This window comes from Lemur catta, chromosome 14 (assembly GCF_020740605.2).
Source record: "Lemur catta isolate mLemCat1 chromosome 14, mLemCat1.pri, whole genome shotgun sequence".
In the NCBI taxonomy this organism is placed as follows: domain Eukaryota; kingdom Metazoa; phylum Chordata; class Mammalia; order Primates; family Lemuridae; genus Lemur; species Lemur catta.
The window spans coordinates 11056446-11075692 of record NC_059141.1 but is presented as its reverse complement, the minus strand read 5'-3'; the positions used below and the strand labels follow the sequence as shown (position 1 = coordinate 11075692).

Below are 19247 nucleotides of genomic sequence, written 5' to 3'. Positions count from 1 at the left end.
CAAAAGGGCCAGGCTGATGGATTCTTAGGGATTTTAAGGAAGGATGAACGTTGGAGAAGGGAGAAGATTAGGAAAACTTAAGTCCTTCAGAAAAGGGATGTGAGAAAAGTTTTTCCAACCAGACCTTTCCCCGTTGCATGCCCTACTGAGGGAGTTTAAACTTTAGGTTAAAAGTGCTTACTTCTCTTAACCTGTTGTTTTTTTTTTTAAATCTGGATATATAGTTATGCATTGAAGAATATTCCCCCAGGATTAGGGAAAACACTTAGCAGAATCAGAATCGTGGGACTTCTAAACTTTGTTTCTGACTTCAACCTCCAAAGTACAAGTCTCTCTCTTCCTTCCTTCCTTTCTTTCCTCTCTCCCTGGCCCCACACTGCCAAAGGTGATGGGACGAGCCCAAGGGCCTCAGCAGCCTTATAAGGCAAGCATTCTGAAAAACCTTCAACTCTTAATTTTAACATTAAAGAAAAAGTTGTAATCAGTCTTGGAGGAAACTTAGCTTTTTTCCCCTCCCTCCTTCCCCCTTCTGGGGGTACGAGGTTGTTTTTGCATGCTTCATTTGCTTCTTATCCTGATAGGCTGCATTAATCAGTTTTATTTCCATTGATAGAGAAACCTCGTCTGTTCTGTTCGAGCTACAAAGCGTCCTGCGAGCTTTTGTGAAAGTGCAAATCAGTTTAAGCAATTATCATACCAGGAATATGAAGGGGAAAGAGGAGGCCTTGCCCAGTGGTCTCCTTTAATCTCTTAATCCACAGATCCAGGGGGGCTGCCTGGACATAATTTAGGACAATCTCCCCACCCTTTACACTGTGATAAGGCCAAGTTACAATGCAGGGCAAAAATACAAGCTTTGTTAACATCCTGCCTTGAAAAGTTAAGATTAGACATTCCGTGCACGTGTGGGGACTATAGGGCACTATGGAAATTTTTTCTTTCTTTTTTCTCTCCCCTTCTCCAAAGTAGAATCCATTCTTGGTCTCCCTCTCTCTCTTTTCCCCCCTCTATTTCTGCCCGTCTCCCCTTGTTTTGCCATGTCTGTCCCTCTGTGGAATCCAGGCTGCTCATAGTGCATTTTCACACAGACCCCTCTTGGAAAGTGTGCCTTACCCGGGAGACTCTACTTCAGGGAGATGTCCGGCCGGAGGGGGTGGCCTCCGGAGACCTCCTTTCCCAGGGACAGGTGCAACCTGGGTTTCCTGGAAACCCAAGGGGGCTTTGAGCTGCTTGGGCAGGGCGAACCTCAGTGACCACTAGCTGTCCCGAGAGCTTTGCAGACAGCGTTATGGCACCGCATCCCTTTCTCCTAAAGAAGTACAAGTTACCTTTTCCTTCCATCCACCTTCCCAAACTCCGAATGCCTCAAACACCGCACATAGTCCCGTTAAAATTCAGACTTGCCTTTTCAGAAAACATTTTCCCGTCTTGATAAAAGGCTCATTTCTGCGGGAACCATATACTTGATTTTTTTTTTAAGTATAAGAAAAGGGGGTTGGTGGTGAAGATTTTTTCTGTAAACGTCCTATGTAGTGTAACAGCAATAAAATCATCAGAGAATACTATTAGCTTTGAAAAAAAAAACTAAAAGCTTTATTACAAACCAAGCTTTGAAAATAGGGGGGATTAGGCGGCTGAAAGGGTCCCACAATGGTAAGAAGAAAAGGTTTCATGCTAATGAGGTTAATGCCCTTTGTATCTCAGGCCTCCACATCTTCATTACGCGCTATCTCCGGCTGCACGGAGCGGCTCAGAGAGCCGCAATCCACTCCAACGCCCCCCTTCCCGGCCCAAAGAAGGATTTGATAGCAGCTCTGTTCAAACTAGATAATTATATCTTTTCAAGTCGGAATTAAGATAAAGAAAGTGAAGCAGAGGCGGCTCGCCTTGATCCACTGCAAACAAATTTGGCGCACTTTCGAGTCCTTCCCCCGCCTCAAAAAGGCAGGACAGTCAGCTTATTAGCCGCTCGTTTGCTTTATTAATTCATCTATTTAAAGTGGCAGGATTAGAGCGTCTAATGTGGACGCGGGCTGCCGTGGCGCTGAGGAATATAAATATTTGCGAGATGCCATCCCACGATGACTATCTGGGCGTGGGGCTCAGGGCAGGGTGCGCGGGGCGCGTGTGCCCCGCCGCTGCGTCCCCTTCGCAGTGCGCGTGCTGGGCTGGAGCCCACTGGGCAGGGGTGTGTGGGATCCGTGTGCCCCAGGTCTGTGTGCCCCTCGAGCCATAGAGGCAGGGCTCTATGGGCCTCGCGGGTCGGGTTCTGTGTTCCTCCTAGCATACAGCGAACTGTATGCATGTTGCCATGTGTCCTGCTTGTGACTCCAAATGGTGACGTAGGTTACAAGTTTGATCCACGACCTGTTCCCTCGTTGATTATTCGTGGGCCTTCCCTGTGCGTCCCCTTGTGCCCAGTGGATGTTCGGGAGAGGCACGGGTTCTCAGTTTGCGTTGACCTGAGAGGGTCAAACGGAATATGCAACTCATGTGCTGTGGCTACCTTCTTCTGCGAGGTACACATGGGCTCCGTGTGCGTTTCTTGCTCCGGATCCTGTTCCTCCGCGAAGGAACCAAAACTCCTGGGGCGATAGAAGCCTTGGACCTCCGGACAGCTACTTCTCCGTGGCTCTAGTTCTGGGTGTCCGGTGCTCTCAGCTCCCTCTGGCTCTGCTCGTAGCAGGCGAGCAGAGCCGGAGCGGGAGCGTTGGCTGCCGCCCGGAACCTGCCGGGCCACTTTTGTGCGAGGGGCGGATTGTGCCAGCCGGAGAGCCGCGCCAAGCCGGCCGGGCAGAAAGGGGACTCGGGCCTGCGCGCGGCTTTGGAAACCTCGGCTCCTCCCCGTCCCCGCCTCAAGTCGCAGGAAACAAAGTCCCGGACGCGCAGGCCGGTTGGGGAGGGACTCTGGCGGCTCAGAGGCCTGGCCCGGGGCCCCGCTCCGTGGCGGGGGGTTTAAGGGCTGGGTTACCCACACGTGGGCAGCTGCAAGTCGGTGTTAGGGTGACTTAGGGTGGGGATCTGTGATTGTGTGTTTGTATAGGGCGAGTGTACTAGTCTGTGATACAGTTGTGTCTGTGGATTGGGCAGATATAATTATGTGTCTTAGCCAGGACTTTGGTCACTCTGTATCGCTGCTAATAGAATGAGTTAGAGGCTGGAGAGGCCAGTGCTACTTGAGTGATTGTCAAGATGTCTGGCTGTCCTTGTGCATCTAGATTGTTATGAGTTAGGGCAAGCACGTGCACTTGTGGGGCTGTAGAGTGCCCATAAGGTGTGGAAATGCAGTTTGTTGAATTTGTGTGCCAGAGACTGGTCACAAAATGAGTGTCTGAGTTCATCGGGAGTTGTGCATCTCAGAGGATGGGGCTGGCCTCAGTGCATGTGACTGGCGGGGACATTTCTCCGTTTTTGGGTGGGGGTCCCTGTGATGGACGTCCATGCCCAGCACTAGGGCAGCATTTGTATGTCTGGGACCTAGGCGTTGTGTATTTAATGAGCAGGCTTGTGTTGGGGTGCTGTTCCCGCAGCGCACCATCAGCTCCGGAGTTTGGCAAACAACAGCCTTTTTTTTTTTTTTAACTGCATTTTTCTAGACCTGCCTTTATGATTCTAGCAACCAGCGTTTTATTTACTTCGGTGCTGCGTCCGAGCAGCCGCGGGCGGGGCGGCAGAGGATACTGGCCTGCAGCGCTGGGGTACGGCGCCCTCAAACAGAGAGAGCTGCGGGGCCGCTCAGCGCGCCTAGCCCTCAGCTCCTGACCCGTGCCTGCAGCTCGGCCGCCTGATTTTCTTCCCCTAACCAGTCCGTAGCAAGAGAAAAGTGGGAGTTTTGAGAACCCTCTGGCCCCAGGCATGACCCCGATCCGGGAGGCAACTTCTCCCGGGCGTGACCGGGTGCGCCAGGAAACTCCAGGCGGTGCCACGCACTAAAGCGAAAGTCCATTCATCAGCCGCGCCCCAGCGACTAATTGGCCTTTTGTTCATTAGTGCCTGTTGCCCGGCGGGGGGGCTTGGGAAGGCCTAGGGGCTGCAAGTCCGGGTGCCCGGCGCGGACTGAGAGCCAGCGCCCCGTGCTGGGGTCTGGACCGAGTAAAGGCGCGTCGCACTCCTTGGAGGGGGCGCCAGAGCGCGCCAAAGATCACGCCCACGTGCTAAGCTGCACGCCTAGAGGCTGGTCTCCACGCTTTGGGGCCTGGTCCTCCCGGCTGCTGAGAACCTGCCCCCACCTCCACCTGCAGACCCAGCCCTCCTCTTCTGTCCTCACCCTCCAGATTTCAGACTCGCCTTCCTGCCTCTCCCAAGTTCCCGGCCCAGGCATTGGCCTCGGGACTGGGTTGGGCTCGCGTCCCGCGGTGTCCCATTGGTCTTCGTTCTTAGTACTTTGAGTTCGTTCGCCCGTGGCCCCGCCGCTTACTTACCCCAGAAAGACTCTGGGTTTCCTTCCTAGGCACCAACCCCGCACTGTCATGGAGCCATCACCGTGCTTCGCTGGGTCGGGGGGATTGAGAGAATTGTTTTTGGCACGGTAGGGATTACATGGAGAGGAAGCCCACGTCCCCACCACTCAAAATTCCACCTGCCTCTCCAAGTCAAACCCCACCTTTCTGATCTCTATCTCCCACCCAATCTCCGAATCAAGCCTCGCCATCCCCCTCTGTACCCCACACTTACTGCCCCTCCGCACACCCTCCGGAGGAGCCCGAGAGAGAAAGCGCAGGGCTAAGGTCTCCTTTTCCAGCACAGGCACAAAGGCCAGGAAGCACCTGAGGGGCCCTCGAGGTGCCTGGAGCCTGGGATGGGGTGGGGCTGCGTTTGGAAAATGATGCTACAGAGGATCAGCTTTGCTGGCAGTGGCCTGGCTGCCGGCAACCTCCCGGATCGCCTGGCTTCAGCCTGGCCCCAGGCCGCCCCTGCTACCTTCCAGCATCAGGCCCTATATATAGCGCGGGTCTCTATAGCCCTGGCTGGACCCTGACGTCAGAAAGAACTTGATCTTGCCTGCTTCGCTCCTGCTTCTGAAACTGATCCTTGAAATGAGAGAACAGACTCTACACAATTCCCATGGCCTTGACATAAGGTACAGCGATAAATATACACCACTAATGAGCAATTACCATATAATCACCTTCCAATTAGCTCGCATAATGATGAATTAAACATTCTAGCAGGCGGGATTAGGTTTCTTACTTTGTATATTATTTACGAAGGCTATAGCTTCTGCAAGGAACCAAATATCAAATTAGATAGGGAATTTTCACTTGGGGGTAATTATGCATTCAGGCCAGCGGCTGTGTTCTGGTCACTTGTCAATTGAGGCCTCCTGCAAGGTACTGACCAGTTCGTTTGGGCTTTTATTTTTCCTTTTCCTTTTTCTCTCTTTAGGTTGCAATTGCCTTTCCTCTTCCCTGTTGCCACCCTGGCCCTCGCTGGGTGGGTGGGGGATTGTGGGGAGGGTCTGCACTCTCCTGCGGAGGATGCCCTACAGGCATTACATCCCTCCCAGCCTCTGTCCTTCAGGCCCTGCCCTCCCTGTCCCCTACCCTGGTCCCGTTTCTCTCTAGCCCAGGAAGGACACCCGAGCAGTTCGCTCTGCCCTGCCGGCTGCTGGTCCACTCCCACCGGGGCAGTGCTGCCCTACCTCCCCAGGCCCTCGTGGGACCTCAGTGTGGTCTATTCCGACTTTTACCCCCACTCTCACCCCAGGAACAGGGAGAGAAAGGGTGAGCGGAATACAGAAGCCCACAACAAAACTCCACCCACTGCAGCCACCTCTCTTGTTCGGAAATGAATTTTGGCAAGAGATTAGTTCCTAATCTGATCTAACGCTGCTGACATTTGGGAAGAAGATGAAAATGGCAGCTCAATTTCATTCTGAAACGGGGTCACTTCTCAGGGCTCTGCTCCCCAGAGAATGTGGTGCCCCTCCCCCCCAAGCAGAGGAGCTGCGTGGAGCTGGAGGGGCAGGCATGGCCTGGACCGCCCACCCCCAGGTCAGCGGCTGCCCTGAGGCTTGACCCGCAACCTGCCCCTAACCCTGTTTGAATGGTGGGGGTGGAAGGAGGCTGTCTGGGCTGGGGCTACTTCCTGGGTCCTCCCCTACCTGCCTTCAGGGCACCGTGCTCGGGCAGAGGTGACAGGGGTCCTGGGCCCCCATCAAGGACTCTAGGCTAGAGAGCCTCTTTCTTGTAGAAAGTTTCAGGAGTCACACTAGACAGTGAGGCAATCAAAGCGAGGTGTCCCCAAGGCCTGCTAGGTGCTTTCCCTTGTGCTCCCTTGGGCAAGTAAAAGCACACCTCACCTCGAGGCTGGGTGGTTGGTCTCGGCTGAGGGTCTGGCTTATGTAGAAGCCACAGATCTGGAGATAGCCTCTCTGGCACTTGGCCTGGCCCTGTGAAGCTGCAAAGTCCTGGTACGTAGGAGCCAGGACTTCCCTTCTTCCCCAGACACCTGCACACCCCCTGCAGACTTAAAGAGGTGGTGGGCCAGTGCCCAGCCCTCAGCTGGGACTGCCCTGGCAGTGGCCTCATCCTGGGTCAGGTAAGAGAGGGCAGGTGGAGTCAGGTGTTAGGGAACATGTCTGGTCACTGGATTCTGTTCTTGAGGGATCAGGCACTTCTGAGGCCCTGCCCATGGCGTACAGGCCTGGGATGGGGGTTGAAGGCACCATCATCGTCAACCCAAGCTAAGGCTGAGCAGAAGCGTCTGTGCCTGGGTTCCTGGGAGTGAGCGTGCTAATGAAGAGAGTTCTGTGCTTGCGTTTGGCCTTGGACCTTGCATGCTGGTGGCTGCATGTGCATGAGCAGCTGTACGTGAATGTGCTTATACAGCCTGCACCTTTGAGCATGTAGATCACATACGTGTTTGTGGAAGTGTGGACACGGCCATGGAGGGCAGGGCTACTGGAGCCCACACTGTGTCTTTGTGCAGCTTAGAAAAAGGTATCCCTTCTTCTGGGTGGATGGTTGCCCTGTTCACCTGGTGAGTGAAATGTGAGCTGGATTTCAGCAAAGCACTCCTGCCCCCCATCCCCGTGGCCAGACTTCTTGTCACAGAAGTGCAAAATCTGTAGTCCATAAGTTGGAACTGTGGTGGAGATGTCTGCTGGGCGTGATGTCATTGACGGTGCCTGTATCACTGAGGATCAGCTACATTCGGAGCAGTCCCTCCTTCACTGGTGTGCAGCCCCTCCCACAGTGTTGGCATCTGAATAGCATCAGCCACCAGCCACCGCCATCTGCCACCTTCAGAGTTCCTGTGCATCGTCGTGCAAAGGTGAGCACAGGTCTGTTTGCACTTGTGAGTGGGTTGGAGTGACACTTTGGCAGTGTGAGTGCGTGTGAACATTTGTGTGTGTGTGTGTGGGGGTGGGTATAGGTGTGACCCTGGGGGAGGGCATGACTGAGCACATTTGTGGGAGCCACAGTAAGGGGTGTAGCAGGGGGCTTGCGACTGGCTTTTCTGTTCTGGTTCCCCAAGCCTAACATGGGCACAGCCTGCCTCACCCAAGGTGGTCTGCCTCCTGAAGGGCTCACCACCATCCCTTCTCTGCTCTCCTCGACTCACACTCTAAATGACTTCGGTTACATCCTGTGAAAACCAGAAGTGCTATCCACTACTGTAGATCACTTCAAGAGGAAGGCCGCTGCTTTGGTGAATAGACGAGGCCATGTTGATGCAGGTGTTGTTTTCCGTACTTGCTGTCTAGGGGCAGCACAGAGGGGCTTATGCAGCTTCAGGGACCCTGGGGTGTGTGCGTCATGCTGAGGTTTATGAAAAACCAGAGCACTTTAAAGACCCCTCTTCTCTGTCCACACCCCTGGAACCCCACAATCTGTTCTCCAAATTTCGTTTTCATAGCAGTAAAGGAGGTTCATTTAGGATATGCTACAGGCCAGACCCACTCGTCAGCCTCAGGCAGCCTGAGGACCAGAACATGCATGGAACTGTGTGCACACACGTGCAGTGTGTGCATGGACCGATGGCATGCGTCCACAGCTGTCTGTGTAGACCTTGGGAAGAGCAGTCTAGGGGGGTCACTGGGTTCCTGGCCCCAGGAAGGGAACAGGTGGGCCAGGAGTCTCCGGAGTCTAGCATCCAGACTGATGTTGATCCCAGACACTCTCTCCCTGCCTTTGGCCCTGGGTCAGATGTAGGCCAACCTGTGGGCAGGGGTGAACAGCCATTGCTGCTGCTACAGGCACCTTCTGTGTCAGCATTTCACAAACATTATAGCGGTCTGTCCCCACCCCACACACACGGGTCAGTTCCTTGTTACCTGCCCTCCCTGGCTTCTCTTTCTAGTATAGACCAGTGGGTGATGGAAGGGACTTTGGGAGGGAGAGGCCTTGTGCTTGCCCCTTCCTGGCCCCTTGACTTGCTCTCTTCTACCAGTGAGAGGGACCAAGCCAGTGGCTGCGGAGTGTCACTATAAAGAGATAGGACCCAATGCACCTGCACCTTGAGCCTGTGCCTTCCTCCTGCCTGTCTGACTGTGATTGTCACCCATGTTTCCAGGTCTGTACCTTGCTTGCTTGGGGCCAGGGAGGCAGCTGTGCCAAGGAAGGGCGGAAAGTCTTTCCCTGGTGCCCCACACCTTCTCAGGCATCTCCTCCTCATCTCCTTATTTCTTTCCTTCCTTCCTGCCATAATATTTATTTATTTAACTTAGTATAACTATAGATATACTCATTCATATGTGAAGTGACACATGTATGAAATTAATTATTAAGTGTTGTTAGCTATAGGGAAATATTTGAAGCAATCCAAATGTCCATTGGTAGGAGATTGTTAAAGTAATTTTCCCTAGGATGGGGTGTTATGCAGTAGTTAAAAAGAATGAGGAATAATTTGTGTTCTAAAATGGGAGGTTTTCTAAGATATATAAATGTTAATTGATAAAAGCAAAACTAGTGTGCATGGAATATCATTAGTGTAAAAGAAATGCATATAAGGTGTGTGTATTTGTTGAAACTTGCTTGTGATCTTCCTAGGAGGATGCAAAAGAAACTGGTAAAAGTGGATTCCGTAGTATTTTTTTAATTCTGTGGCATGATTTCTAGTTCTTCCAGCACCTGGACACTCCTCTGCAGATGCAACTCTGTACCTCTTGGATGCCTAATGTCCCCTTTGCAATGGGGTTTCCAGAATGGAGCACCAAAATCCAGGTGGTCCCCTCCAGTTCCGAGTAGAACAGGACTCTGCTATCCCTTGCTCTAGCCCACTGTACTTCTGTTAATGAAGTCCAAGATGGCATTGGCTTTTTTGGCAGCCAAGGGTCGTACAAAGTTACAGAAGCTGGCCAGTCCAGCTTCACCCATCATGGAGGAATCTCACAGAAGGCCCCACTCGTGGTCCTGCAGCCTACATTTGGATGTTTCCAGTGCTGGGAAGCTTACTGTCTCCCCAAGTTGCCTTGTGTCTTCTGAAACAGTTTTGAATTTTAGGGTTTTCCTTGAGCTCTGAAGAACAAGTCTTATCTCTCTGGAGTTTAACTGGAGTCTAACCAGTTGTTTGAAGTACTCCCCCCTTGGCTGCTCCCTCCCCCATTATTATGGGAAAAATGCAAACTTATACAACAGAAGAATGAACAGTGTAATGCATTCATCTCTCGTCTTCAGTAATTATGGGTTGAAGTGTGTCCTTCTCCCATCCAAATTCATATGTTGAAATACTACCCTCTAGGACCTCAGAATGTGACCTTATTTGGAGATAGGTCTTTACAGAGGTGATCAAATTAAAAGGAGGTAGAGTGGGCCTTAATTAATTATGACTGGTGACCTTGCAAGAAGAGGAAGTTTGGACACAGACAGGCACAGAGGGAAGATGACTTGAAGGCTCAAGGGGAAGACGGCCATCTATAAACCCAGGCCTGGAATAGTGCCCTTCATCTAGGATTTCCAGCCTCCAGAACTGTGAGACAGTGAGTTTCTATTGTTTAGATCACGCAGTGTGTGGTGCTTTGTTACAGCAGCCTAGCAAGCTCATACAGATGATCAAATCAAGGTCAATCTGGTTCCATCTATTCTTCCTAGGATCTCCCCATTCCAGGCTATTTTGAAGGAAATTCCAGACGTTATATCTTTTCCCCAATAACAATTTTAGGATGTATCTCTAAAAGGATTCTTTTAAAAGTTCAATCACAATACCACGATTCTTTACTAATTCTGTCCATGAGGTGATGGACCATGAGGTGAGTAGACACACGTGTGGTGACTCATGCCTGGGCAGCCTGGGCTCTGGGCTCTGGGCTCTGCTCAGAATCCAGCCTCCACTGTCCCTGAATACGAGATCCTTGTCAGATCCAGGTAGACTGGACGTTCCAGCTATAGACCTGGGAACGAGGCTCTTCCACTGGGTGGAGCTTGGTGGGGCCACCCACTTCTAACCGTCCCACCCTGCCCAGCTCCCTCGACCAGGTACAAGGCAGGAACACTTGTAGGGCCTGTGGGTCTCATTTAACCCAATGTTCTCAGAAACTTCCAGAAACATTCCTAAAAGCAGCACATGCTTAGTAGACCTAAAAATACATATGCAATCCTTCTAGGGGCCAGGAGGGGTGAGGACATGGGAAAAACCAACCAGACCCAGATGGAAGATCTGTTACACCTGCCTGGAAACCTCTAAAATAGAAAGAACTGAATCAAAATGAATGAATAACATGAATGAATAAAAACCATTTTAAGAGCTTCGTGTATTGAGTGACTCTTGTGTGCCATGTACTTTTCAAGCATTGTAGTGATTTCTTACATCAGTACTATAAATTAAATGCCATAAAATTATCCCCATTTTGCAGATAAGGAAATAGACCAGTTAAGTTTCTTGCCCAAGGTCTCTGTGCTGGCAAGTGGCTGAGACAGTACTTGATTTGAGGTGAGTTGACTTCAAGGCTCGCTCTGTCTCGTTTTTTTAAAGGACATACTCAAGTGACTCCTATGGCCCATGATCTGAGCTGAGTGCTTGCTTTATGTGCATTGTTTTACTAGATCCTCATGCCAGCTCCATACACCCATTTTACAGATGAGGTTACCAAGGCTCCCGAGGTGAAGTGGTGGCCTCAGGTGTCCCAGGTTGGAAGTGGCAGAATTGGGACTGGATCCCATGTTTGTCTGACTCTAGCATCAGGATTTTTAACGCTGAATCATTGATTTCTAACATTTCATACTTCAACTAAATCTACTAAATCTACTTACTGTGATTTGGAGACTTTCTGGTGACATCAGGAGACAGTGTTACAGTTATGGGCCTGCATGTACCCACCTCCGCCTCTAACCCCGGGTGTGAATCCCCCAAGGTGTGACCAAGGAGCCAGCCTGGATACAGGGTGAGCCCATCAGCAAACATGAAACTCCTTCCCCCACGAAGAAGGAAGACGTTTGGACGTTGGTCCCCTTCTTGAGAGAGTGAGGACTTCCTTTCCAAGAAGGTACGTGTGTGTGTGTGTGTGTGTGTGTTTTGGGGGGAAACCTGGGCACTTCCTCCTTTGTAGGAATGGTGAATCTTGATATTGCCAGTCTGGTCACCTGTGGACGTCAGCAGGGTGCCAAGAGGTCTCAGGAGGGGGCCTCTGCTCTCTTACCTGGGGCCTTGGGTGTCTGTGCTCGTGCCCCTGTCCCCCTTGGGTGCCAGCAGCTTTAGCCACGACCTCCCTACTGTGCCCAGCACGGATTGCCTGTGGGAACCAGGCTCCAGCGGGGGCTGCTGGCCCAGGACAACCAGGATAGTGAGGCAGAGCCTGGGCAGAGCTGCTCACACCTTCCAGCCACCTCCTCAGGGAGGGCCCTCGGGGGAGGGATCCACCAGGAGGATTAGCCCAGCAGCATCAGTCACCCTCTGAGCACCTCGGGGTGGACCTCTCTAAGGCTCCCTGTACACAGGTTGCTTGCAGGAAGCAGCTGGGCCAGGGCCGCCTGCCTCTGTTCTGGGCTGCTGGGGTCCGTGGCCCTGGAAACCACAGCTATGGGGCTGTCGTCTCTCTGAGCAGAGCCAAGTAAGGCTCCCAGTTTCCTCTGGCGGTGGCAGCATTGTTAAGTAGTGTACAAGTAATTACACCCACAGCAGCTCAGTTGCACCCTAAGCAAATTAGGTGCTGATCTGAAGGTGTAATTAAGCAATAGTGAGTGCAATTTAGCAATTGCAATTGCCTTTCCTGACTGGTGCAGCAATCACAGGCCGAAAAGCCGATTCAAAGACCTGTTAGAGGCCCATTTTGTTTCTGCGACCTTGCCGTGCTAAGCCTAGGCAAAGAGAGACCTGGAAGCCAACTTCTGTTTGATTTCAAAATATTGGGGGAGAACCTCTGGATGTGTCAGGGTGCTAAACCTAATTAACATTCTTTAGAAACAAAATACACAACAAGCCTGCTATTGTTTTTTTTAATTATATGTCTACTGATATAAAACAATCCCTTGGTGTTGGTGATGTGTTGATTAATTATCCCAAACAGTTCCTTTTGAAAGTTAGGAAATGTGTCTCTTGACCTTGTTTTCCATTTCAAGGAAGCCAACCTATGGAGCTTCCTCAAGAAATGTTTGTGCTGGAAAGGTGGAGGGAGAAATGGAGGTCTCTAGGCAGCGGTGGGGCCAGGCTGGCTTTTGGGGGCTTTGCAGGCCTCAGGGCGAGGGTGCTGGGGACTTTCGAGGCAGACCCAGGGAGCCAGGTTTGCAGCCCTCACGTGTGCCCCAGACAGGCAGCCCAGTGGGGAGGGGTGAGTGCTGGCCTTGCCTGGTGGGTGACAGTGGCATTTGTCTGGAGTCTCTGGACCCTTCACTCAGGTTGTCCTAGTGACTCAGTGGACAATCTCTCCCACCAGCACTCCCAGTGGACCACTCCTCACTTTCTACCTCCCTCTTCCGTGTTTCCAAGTGCTCCCACAAACCCCCAAGGTCACAAGGCCTGGCCTGAGAGAGAGCACAAGGCTGTGGCAGGGAAGGGCCCAGAGCTTTGTCAGGCATGTGCGGGTCACATTGTGGGTGCTAAAGGGAGAGTCCCTCCAAAGAGCCACGGAGGGGGGCATGTGTGTGTGTGTGTCCATGTGTGTATATGGACGTATGGGTATGTGTGTGGGTATTGTGTGTGCGTGAGTGTCTATGCGTGTGGGTGTGTATGGGTATATGCATACGGGGTTGTGTGTGGTGGGGAGATGAGTGAGGGTGAGTTTTCCTGGTGGGGTTTCCTCTTAAGTGCCTGCTCTCAGCTGTTGCTTCGGGCTGGAAGTGCGTGTCCCTGAGCCCTCCTAGGGCAGGCTCCAGGCCCTCAGCCCCCAGGATGTGTTCTGGGGCCTCTCCCCACACAAGCCCGTCCTGCTGCCGCAGTGGTTACCTCTCTCCCAGTGGGCAAACCCAGTCTCCCCACGTGCCGTGTGATGGTTTGCGAGCAGGGCTGCTCCTGTCCCTCTCAGCTGCATTTTGGTGCCTGGTTCCGGCCAGAGCCACTCAGTCTCTCCTCCCCTGCCACCATCCGCTGCCCTCTCCTCCCTGTCCCCTCGCTTGGCCCTGCCTTTCTGCATCTTTCTGTCCCCATCACTCCTGCCTGCCTCTGTGTCTCTCTGAATATCTGCCTTTCTGCCTTGTTACAAAAAATATCAGAGGTAGCCCATGGGGAATGCAATTATAAACTTTATTAATGATACACGTGAGGTATAAACACATACAATGTAAAAATAAAACAGTAAAAAAATTGATACGGGGACAACATAAGTTAACACAGCCAAGACTGGGAAATGTTAGATGGTGAATGTGCTGTGAGATCCTGTTCCCGTCTGTGTCTCAGCAGGGACAGTGGTTGTGGCCAACAGTTAGCGAATGTGCTCTGTGCAAGGCTCTGAACTTGGTGCATTACCTCATTCAATCCTCTTGGTAGTAGACACACGGACTCTCTCTAACCTCATTTTATAAATGAGGACGTTCGGCTCAGAGTGGTTCAGAGTCTTGCCCAAGGTCACACAGCGGTACATGACAGAGTGGGTTTGGGCGGAGGTGCTGTGTGGCTTCTGGACCAGCAGCTCACGGGGACAGCAGCGGTCAGGGGAGCCTTTGGAGAGTGGGATGCTGTGCTGAGTGGGGAGGAGGGAGGATGGAGGGAGGATGGAGGGAGGATGGAGGAAAGATGCAGGGAGGATGGAGGGCCACCCAGCCCCCCCCAGGGATGTGGGAGGTAGTGAGGAGCCATAGGGGAGACAGGAGAGCAAACAAACCCAGCCGGAGGGGCTTGGAGCTGAGCTCCGCACCCCGAGGGCGGCCGGCAGCCTGACAGCAGGCAGCAGAGCCCCTGACACCCCGTCCCCATGGTGGCCTCTCTGGGAGAGGGAACACAGGCTTGTCTCAGGCACGCCTGGCCGGCTCACCGGCCGCGTTGGATTTCAGGAGCGCCAGAGAACATGCTGGGGGCAGTCCCCTGGGGAGGGGCCTGGGAACACGGTTCTCTGCCCATATCCAGTCCCCTTAACTGGCCACCAACCAAAAAACTACTTACTCTCCCGAAAGCAAGTGAGTGAACAGTACACCTGTGTGGTGCCGGGCTGGGCTGACACAGCAGAAAGGTGGGGCGGGTAGGTGGGGTGTGGGGTGCACAGGGAGAGCCATTCAGAGGGAAAGGAGAGAGAGTGTCTGGTCTCCAGGGGAGAGGTGAAAGGCAGGGTTTACAAGGCAGCAACATGATCACTCATGCCCCTTGTCCAGGGCATCCGTCTTAGAAAATCTCTTAGTGAGGTGAGTTTAAAAATCTTAGCTGTAATTGATGACTTGGGCAAGAGGAGGAGTGGCTGGGAGATACACCTGCCCTTGGCTTGGAGAAGGAGGGTTCCTGGTGATTAAATGATGGCTCATTTTAATGGACCCCCCACTCACAGCCAAAGAACCCAGGTTATGCAGCGAGAGGAAGCCGGCTTCCTACCCTGGCGCATAGTGTGCGTCTGCAAAAAGTGGCCACTCTCCTTACAACTGTCTGACTTGGGCCAAATTCTTCAGCTTCAGTTCCTTCATCCATAAACGAGGGCAATAATAAAACTTACAGCAGGGGAGTGTTGTAGACATTAAATGAGCCTAGTATGCAGTATGTGCTAAATAAATGTACGACTGTAATTATTTCTGCAGATTGGGGAGCAAATGACTGCCATTGAACTCGCAGGAGTTCAACTTTGTCTTGACCACGCCCTGCTATCAGAAAGAGTCAATTTGAGCCATAGGCGAGCCCTGGACTGGAACCTCGATTCCAGTTCCGGCTCTTTCTCTGAGGGCTGTGTGACGTTGGGCAAGTCCTTTTCCCTCTCTGGCCTTCAATTCTCTCACCTGGGCAGTAAAGGAGTTGGACCACCAGACCTTCTCAGCTTGATGGGTCTGTGATGTTCCTTGAATACCTTGTACAGTGGCCCCTCCTAGGCCCCCAAGGTAGGCTTGGCAGGATGGATCCTTAGCTATAAGGAAAGGGCCCAATGGGAAATGTGACTGAAAAATCTTTCTCTCCCCTTAGCGTGACTCGGCCAGACCTTGGTGCATCAGAGGGCTGACATTTTTATTTGCTAAATCTGGCAGTGCTACCCCAGGGTCCAGGTGTTCTTATACCACCAACCATACCACACTCTGGCAGGGACGGGGTGGGGTGACGTATACACACACTATGGAAGCAGCTCTGTGCATGTGTGTGCGTGCACGTGTGTATATGCATGTGCTATGTGTCCATTATAAGCATGCCTCTATGCCCACTGGGAGTGTGCACTGGCATGAGCCTCTTTGGGGTGTGGGAATGAGCCATCTCTACTCAGCTCAGAACAAAGCCTGCAGGATGGGGGCCAGCCTGCAGCGGCTCACCCTCCATTGGCCTGTTGTTTGGGAGCAGCGGTCTGGGTGCTGCTGCTGTTCCAGGATGGAACTGACTTAGGGAAACAAAGAACAGACAGTGGGAAAGATCCAGCTCAGACCCCGTCCCCAACCCCCACAGGTGCCCAAGCTAGGATCAGCCCTCTGGATGGGCAGGGACCCTCCCCACTAGGCAGATGGGCAAACTGAGTCTCAGGGAGAGTCTGTCTGGGCCTCTAGGATGTTTGCTATGGTACTAGAAAGAGGCTGCTAACCCCCAGCTAAGCCCCAGCTGGACTGGCTTCTGCTGGCAGGTGGGGCTTGAGCCTCCCCAGGAGGGATGGGAGCCGCAGATAGTGGGCACCTTGGCACAGGAGACTGAGCGAGCGGTGTGGCAGAGCTGACGCTTGGGGAGGGTGAGATAATGCAGGTGAAACACCTTGCCCAGAGCCCACACAGCATATGGGGGGAGATGATCATTATTGCTGTATTAATGCTTATCAAAGTGATGCTCTAGCTATATTCTTTCCAGGCACTATGCTAGGGGCCAAAGGACTTCTCAGAGCAAGTATCTAGTGCTGCTTGTCCCCCAGGAACTGCTGACAGTCTGGGTGAGGATCTACACAGGCCACACAAGACATACTGAGTGAGCAGGGCAAGGTGATGGTAAAGCCATGTGGCTTGGCCTTAAAGTGTAGTAAGACTTTGAAGGCAGCAGCTGTGGTGGTCAGGGAAGGCTTCCCAGAGGAGGTGAGGTTCAGGCTCTGGTCCTGGCCTACTCCCAGCCCAGTCCTGCTCAGTGCCCTGGGCTTTCAGGCAAACCACACAGGGGTGTGCACTCAGTGAGTGGCCTGCCCAAGGGCTGGACAGAGGATCCCAGCAGGGAGAAGAGGGGCCTGAGTGTCACGACCTGGTCAGAGTTTTGAAGGGCTGAGACCCAGAGCAGAAGAGACAGGTAAGACTCAGGTGTTGATGTGGCCCTAGCTGGGAGGCTGCTCTGCTGGGAACATGACAGCCCCTCCCCACCCGCAGTGACCCTAGGTGCCACCATAGCCTTTGTCCTACTGCACAGGGATGGAAAGACCCCTCTTCTCAGCTCAGGGATTCCATCTGGTTTTTATTTTCGTGTGTAGCACTGACAAATGTTGCTACAAAAACAGAAAAAGGCAAGAGAACCATACCTCCTCCCGCACGGGACGTTTCAGTGCATCGTGCCTGCGCTGCCTGGAGTTGCACATTCCGAGCTCATTAGCTCAGGAGTCGCTTACAGAGAGAAGCTTGTGCTGGGAGATGGCAAAGGGCTTTTAGCTTTGGCGTCAGTGAGAAATTTGGCGTCCAGGGAGAAGCTGTCCACGGGACTCACTCCTCAGGCCAAGGCTGCCCCTTCCACCCAGCCCAGGCCTGGAGAAGATGCCAGCTGGGGGCCAACCTTCCCCTCCCGTCTTCCAGATCAAGACACTTGATTATGAGTTGGAAGAGCAAGTCCGACTCCAACAATTTGCAAGTTGGGAAACTGAGGCCCAGAGAGCAGAGGGACTTGCCCAAAGTCACCCAGCACGTCAGCAAAGGAGGGTTGTAGATAAATGTGGGTTCTGGAGGCAGAAAGACATGGCTTTGAAGCCTGCTTCTGCTTGTTGCTGGCTGCATGAGCCTGGACAGTGACTACCCTCATCTCGGATTACTGCAAGGAGATTAATAACTCTCCTTAATATTTTGTAATAAAAAAAGATAATATATCTAGAGAACCTAGCACAGTGCCTGGCAAAGACTGAGGGCTCAACTATTGTTAAACCCAGACCTCCTGATGTGCAGTGTGGCCTAGTAGTTCACGGTGAGGCCTTTCCTCTGCCTTCATGAGTTGCCCAGTGAAAGTCAAACAGTAAAAGCAGCGTGAGGACTGCAGGGGCAGCTTTGCTCTGGCTTTGTCCTCTGGTCTGGAGCTAAATAGTGAGGGCTCTCGAGACTGGGCTGCAGGGAGGTAGAGCTTCAGTAGGAAGGGAGATGTCCCCATGGGCAGCAACGTGTGTCACTATCTGTCATCACCCAGCACCCAGCAGAGTTGGACCCTGGAATACCCTTAATGAATGAATGAATAAATGACGCAATGTTTGTCTATTGTTGATTTTTCCAGACCTGGGCCTACCCTCGGATACTCTCCCGTAAGGCAGGAAGAGCATGGGTTTTGCATCCAGCTGGCCTGGTTTTTCATCTGCAAAAGAGGTAATATCTATCTCATGGGACTCAAGAAGACGACGTGTGCAAAGCATTTGGTGCACAACAGTTGATCCCAAAATAGAAGATGCTGCTAAGCCTATTCTACCTCCACCTGCACAGACAAGCTCCTGCTTTGAGGTCACCTCTCCTTTCATCGTGTTCCTCAGGACCCTTTTGGACAGGCAGGAGAAGGACTACTATGCCCAGTGTGCAGGTCCAGGAAGCTGAGGCTCCAAGGGGGTCAGTGACTTGCCCAAGAAGCCATCAGCAAGGCCCTGACCTCAGGCCAAACCTCCTGGCTCTCAGGCCAGTACTCGTGCTGCTATGGTGCTCCTGGTACTGCAGGCTGACAAAAACACAGACGAAATTAAACAAGTCAGCAATTTCCCAGCCCTTCTCCTCACCTGCCCTGGGGGATCAGCTGAGCTTTCCTCTTCCAAGACATAAACAGTCCCCTTGGGTTGAGGGTGTGTTGGGTTTCCACCCCGTGGATTGGGGTCATGCTTCAAGGAGGAGTCCAGGAAAAAGGGAAGGGGTCCTCAGCTATAGGATGGATAACGTGGGCAGGGGGCTGAGACCCCAGGGTGGGGGTCCTTCCCAGGCCGGCTCCTGCGGCAGACATGCCTGTGTGTAGTTTCCTCCAGAGCGCCCTGCACAAACAGCCCTCCCCACCTGGCTCAGAGTCCCGGTGATTAGGATTTAATGAGCTGGCTGCAGAGAGCTCAGCGGGCTGGGGTCAGTCTTCTAGGCCTGTGGAATGCACCTCCGAGGTGGCTGGGGCTCTGAGTTTTGTGTTTTGGGCCAACCTGATCCTCGTATATCTATTTGGAACCAGCAAGTCCCCCCAGAGCATTTTATCAGGTTATTTTGAGTTAGGAGCTTAATAGACATAGAAGCCTTTAAGGAGCGAGAGTAAATGAAGTTGGCAAGGGGGAGTGTGCAGGGGAGAAGGGAGGAAATCCCAAGCTCAGCTTTGGAACAGGGCTTGATGATGTTGGTGACAGCAGGCTGCATCTTCCAGGACAGGAATTCCCCTGTGGTTTACAAAACACTTCCCCTCGCACAATTCTATTTAAATCACACAACAAGCCAGAGACGTGGAGATGGTTTGTTTGCCTTATTATCTTGATTGTGTAGCTAGTGAAATTGAGGCTCAAAGAGGTGCTGAGACTTGATCAAGATCACACAGCAGAGAACAGAACTTCTTCCAGCTGAGGGAAAGTTCTGGAGAAGAACTCA

At 52.5% G+C, this 19247-nt stretch overlaps 2 long non-coding RNA genes across 2 annotated transcripts; both read left to right on the top strand.

Annotated features, from left to right (window-relative positions):
- The first annotated feature begins 5461 nt into the window (after positions 1-5461).
- Positions 5462-10686, top strand: LOC123649764. The gene is made up of 2 exons (XR_006739126.1): positions 5462-7275; positions 9063-10686. It is a non-coding gene; the product is annotated as an uncharacterized LOC123649764 (long non-coding RNA).
- A 153-nt stretch (positions 10687-10839) lies between these two features.
- On the top strand, positions 10840-18422 carry LOC123649766. Its single transcript, XR_006739127.1, has 3 exons — positions 10840-10872; positions 11294-11425; positions 17926-18422. It is a non-coding gene; the product is annotated as an uncharacterized LOC123649766 (long non-coding RNA).
- The last annotated feature ends 825 nt before the right edge of the window (positions 18423-19247 follow it).